The 5,679-nt window shown below is 34.5% G+C and overlaps 1 pseudogene; it reads right to left on the bottom strand.

The window, feature by feature from the left end:
* Positions 730-2,912, bottom strand: LOC107637383 (annotated as a pseudogene).

The following is a 5,679-nucleotide window of genomic DNA, read 5'->3' as shown; positions in this document are numbered from 1 at the left end:
GTGTCATATCAAAATTTTTTAGAAACAAATTTAAGTGTTTGCTCAATTCATTACTTTTGGGTAGAAGACTACTACATCAATCTTAAAAATTCAATTAGTAATATGATATTTAAATAAGAAAAAGTTTAGGGACAACAATTTTATTAAATTTTGGTCAGTATATAACTAGTAAAATAAAAATGAGTAATCCTATATTACTGAATAAAATCTCACACTATTAAAAATATTATTAATACACTATTAAAAATATTATTAATAATTATTTAATGACTACAAATTACAAAAGTTGCTAACTCTTACACTCCTCTTTAAATAACTCAAGCAGCTACTGGTACGTAATAAAGAGTTTGACGCACGATTATCATTTACTCAGCTTGATTATTACTAAAGAATTCTTACAAGTTACAATTATAATAGTTAAGAATAACTATATCATTGAAAATTATAAAAGAATAAGATTAGTAAAGACAACATTAAGTTTTTCTATATATTTTTTTTCTATTCTCAAGATCAAACCTATGAAGACTTATTTAAAAAGGAAAAATAATATTATTTTTACCTATTGCATATTAATTATTAAATATATTACATGTAACTTTGAAGTTTAGTGAAAGATTAGAAACTTGTGTGGGGCGTCTAGGGACTTAATTATAAGCATATAAGAGTTTTCCAAATTTTACTAGCACAAATGAAAGTATTAAGGGATGCAATTCAAGAAGTAATACCATATTATAACACGGTATTCAATATTAAAACATGGTTTCCATTACAAGAATCCTGATGATGATCTTCATGGCCTCTTCTGCTGTGCAGCCACCATAACAGATTGCTCAATGAGTTCCGTTCATCATCAAAACTTGTCAACTCCCTAATCTTCTTCAATGCAGCTTCATTATCATAAATTCCTTCCATTGCATAAACCAACCACTTCCATTTTTCTTCAACACCATCCCTGTTCAAATAAGGCATAATCCACTCCACAAACTCCTTCACAAAACAAACGTTGGAAAATAAGAACTCAGTAACAGGCAGCAATGGAAGAACATGAATGCCAAGTCCATTAACTTCCGAACCCGGACAATCAATCCAAAATCCTCTTGACCTCAGATTAGACCATAGAACCTCCATTAACTTATTCTCCTTTGTAAAATCATCAAACTTTTTATCATCCCTCTTTAACTGGCGCCACATTTGAGCAGCATGAATTTCCAATGATGCAAGAGTTGAACCAATAGCAACAAGATTTGAATCATTATATGCCAAACCCATCTACGCTGCTGAATAATATGCATTCACAGCTTCACCACTATTCATTTGATATCTTCCATCACGATCCTCTAGCCCTGAATCCCATGAGTGTAACATGAAGAGATCAAAACACCTTAAACGTGTATACTTAGATTTTGAATCTTTTCCTCCCAAGTTCATGAAATCTTCCATGACTGAATATGCTTCTGACCTATACTTCTTACCCCAATTCGGATCAATCTTCGTAAGAACAGCAATTCCATATACAAAATACCCCAGTTGAACATGATGACTGTCGTAAAATTTAAACCCAGATTCTGCTCCTGAACTATCAGCACCTAGTCTAGTAATAAGACCTCCCCATTGCTTTTCATACAGAAATCCATTCCCTTTAAAAGTGCCATCTAACCATGGCTGAATGGTTTCTTTCAAGAATTTCTTAACAAGTGAAATCAAGTCAAGAAAACCAACCTCTTCAGCTATCAATGCAAACCTTGCTGCCTTTGCAATCGATTTGCCATAATAGTAAGATGAAGTATTAGCTATTTTTGACGAACAAAGAGCACCAACATCTTTACAAAGAGCTTGTTTGATTTCATCGTAGGAGTCTTGATTGACACCTCTAGTAGAGTGCCAAGTTACAGGAACATGTTCTGCTTCCAACAACCATGAATCTCCAAGAACCCCAACAAGGTCCCCATCAATGCTTCTATACTTAAAATATTTAAGAACAGTCACATTACCCCCATCTTTAGACAGAAGTTGAAGGTGGAGAGGATGAGCCAACATCAACAAACTACCAAACCCTTTCTTCTCCCATTTGTATTCAACACAATATGGCTTAGTGAAGATAGCCTCTCCAGGAAACAGGGCAGCAAAAGCTGTACCTGTCAAGAACAACCTCGCTTTTTGAACTTGAATCTGGCATAACTGCTATCCGAACCATCACAGGAGCCTCATCAGAAGAAATATTGCAGAAAGTGAGTTTCATGTCAAGGCTGAAGCTAAATATGGTTGGTGAAGAAGTATAGATAAGCCATTTCTGACCATTGTCAAGCTGAAGAGTATACTTAATTGGTGAAGCTTTTGAAGAAAAAGAAGAGATTTTATGGATGGAGGTTATAGAAAAAGATGCATGTTGGGACAAAAAACCAGTAACATAGGGGCTTCCCCTAACAAGGAAGAAAGTGAGATTAGATGAAGGAAAATCGAGAGTGACACTGAGATCACTGAAGGAAGATATAACATGGTGGGAAGGAGTACTTGTTGAGGAAGAGATAGTGAGATCAGGTGTGAAGACTTGGTGCATGGAATGAGAGGAGACAGAGAGAGAAGGGTAGCAGAGAGAAACAGAGGAATCAGAGGGTTTGATGAGGTAAGGGTGAATGTACTCTTGAATATTGCCATCGCCGAGGACAAAGTTCTGGAAGAATGAGTTTGTAGGCAATGGAGAAGCGAGAAGGTTTTTAGAGAAGAACTTTGAAGGGTCAGGAAGCACTTTGGATTTTGTTAGTGGGAAGAGAAAAGGTTGTTCGTTATCTAACTCTATTGTGTTTGCCATTATCTGCATCTGCATGCATGCAGTGATAGGAACTGGTTTTATATATAATGTGAGATACTTATGATCATTTTTTGCCTCTCCCTCTTCTTCAACACAGAAAAAGATAAACTGATTTTAGATTAATTAGTATAGTTACTCTTTAAGTGAGCCTGTTGGATTTTCTATGTACCAGTACCTAATACAGTAATAATCGCATCTGGATAATTGGACTACATTTATAAGGGTTTGGTGACATGTTAAAAGTTATCTTTTATGTAAATATAAGGAAGAATGGTAAAAAATTTAATATATTTAATTAATTTTTTTAAATGATTTTTAATTATTATCGTTATGAGTCCGATGGTAAGCAGCAAAGGCTTTTGCTATTCTAGAGGGCTCTCCCTGTTGGCTCAATGTATGCTATAGCTCCAGAAAGTGTGAGTTTGACCCCAGGATAGAGAGAAAGGTAAAAGAAAGAGGAGAGTGATGTTTCGTTTCAAGTTCGAGATCTCGTGTAGGTATACATGAGAACAGAGAAGTGTCCTACGGATTCAGAATCGGAAGGTCAGAAAAAAGTTGGAATGCTAGAAAGAAGAAAGGCCGGCTATCAGAGGAGCTATTCTTAGATTATATTAATTCTCTGAGTGGATTTTCGGAGCAAGGAGAGGAATTTGGGACAAAGAGGATAGAAAATGGAGCTGCTCTGTAGATGAATTCCCGGTGCATGTGTTCTTGTTCTCGAAAGCACTCCACCTAATAATAAAAATATATTATTACATAATGATAATTATAAAATCTTCATGATAATATCCACCTAATACTACATTAGCATATATGCTGCACTTGAATCTCAATCTTAACCATGTATGTGATGTATGAAAATTCTTAAAAAAATGTTAGTTGTATAAGTGTGAAACGTGTAAATTTATGATGTGATGTCTAAAATTAGAAGTTATTTAATTTATCTAATAAAAAAATTAATATAATTTATAATTTTATATAAATAATTTATAATTTATATAAAAAAATTATTAATTATTATTTATTTATTAATTATAATTTATTTTATATTACAATTTTATAAAATTATATATTATTATAAATTAAAAATATAAATACATAATATATGAAGTCATTTTTTTATATGAAAATTTTTTTTGATGTTTTATTTAAAAATAGATTCATTTGACATAATTGTAGGTAGATAAAAATTACAAGCCGACCTCTTCGCACTTAATCGGCCATAACTTGAGCTACAGAGGTCCAAATGATGCGGTTCCTATTGGGTTGGAAAGCTAACATCCGGGGCTTCGAAACGATATAAGATTTGCCATAGTTGCATCGCGCATAGGGGCGCGCACACGCACATGACGCGGACGCGCCGATGGTGGCACATGACCCACTTAATGCAAACGTGGCCAGCGATTTTAGAAGCCTTGTAGGCCCAATCCAACTCATTTCTGATGCTATTTAAGCCAAGGATTGAAGGGGAATCAAGATACTTTTACATACTTTTCATACTTTACTTTTACTTTTAATCATTAGTCATAGTTTAGTTTTAAAAGTAGTTAGAGTTAGAGAGAGAATCTCTCTCTTCTCTCTAGAATTAGGATTAGGAATTAGGGTTAGATTAGGATCTCATAGTTCTAGGTTTAATTCAAGTCTTCTTCTACTTCTACCTTCAAAGCTATGAGTGTGATTACAACTATGTTGTAGGTGATGAGGACTATAATGGAGATGTGTATCAAGGATGGGACAATCAAAGGTGGGAAGAGCCATATGCTTATGATCAATCATCATGGCAACAACCCCCACCAATGCACTATGAGGAAGAGACAATCTTTGATGCATATCAATCAAATGGCTATGGTGAATCTCCTTGTGACTTTCAAGAACCACCACCATATGCCTATGAGTGTTTGGAGGTTTGCAATGCTTGGATTGGTGCAAAAACATAGAAAAAATTTTTGAAAAACAGAGCACCATCCACGCGTACGCGCACTGTGTGCGTACGCGCGCATCTATGTTTTGGACCATCCACGCGCGCGCGCCGTGTGTGTGTACGCGTGGATTGAGAAGTTCTACATTCCATACATTTTCCAGAGAGTTATGCCCACGCCGCGCCAACGTTGTGCCTTTGGCACAAACGATCTATAGGGCATGTCAATTGATTTGAGTGAAAACTTTTCATAGAACTTGCTTGAATTATATATATATATATATTGTGGAACATGATTTTTGAGCTAAGAACACAAGCAAGTGAGATTTGAGCCTAATGGTGTGGTTACATCTTATAACCACTTATTCTTCCTTCTTGTGTGCATTATTCTCTTTCTATGATTGTAATCTTTGATTTGTTTGATTCTTTATGTCCATTATTTTGTGTATTCATGCATTTATGTGATTGAGGCCATTATTTCATTAGCTCACTTACCCAAATAGCCTACCTTTTATCTTCCATTGTTAGCCAAATTTGAGCCTACGATTAACCCACTTGTTCTTAATTTAGCACATTACAAGCCTTAAAGCGGAAAACAATAAAAGTCCTTATTTGGATCTTTGATTAGCTTAGGCTAGTGAGTGTGAGTATCATTCAAGTGTGGGAACCTTGGACATTGGGTGAATAAAAGGGTAGTTTTGTATTTTTGTTGTAAATATTGGAAATTGGGTACATGCTCATGTATTGATTAAATGTATAGACCTTATGCATTGGTACTCTTGTATATAGTTTGAAAGAAAAAAAATGAGAAAAACAAAAAAAAATATATGAAAAGTATAGAAAAAAATGGAAAAAGAAAGAAAAAGAAAAAGAAAGAAATAATAAGGGGACAAAATGCCCCAAAGTGAAGCTCAATAAGATCAATGCATATGAGTTGTGAAATTTGTGAAAT

The sequence above is a fragment of the Arachis ipaensis genome, chromosome B04 (genome assembly GCF_000816755.2).
Source record: "Arachis ipaensis cultivar K30076 chromosome B04, Araip1.1, whole genome shotgun sequence".
NCBI lineage: Eukaryota > Viridiplantae > Streptophyta > Magnoliopsida > Fabales > Fabaceae > Arachis > Arachis ipaensis.
This window is presented reverse-complemented; position numbering and strand designations above follow the sequence as displayed.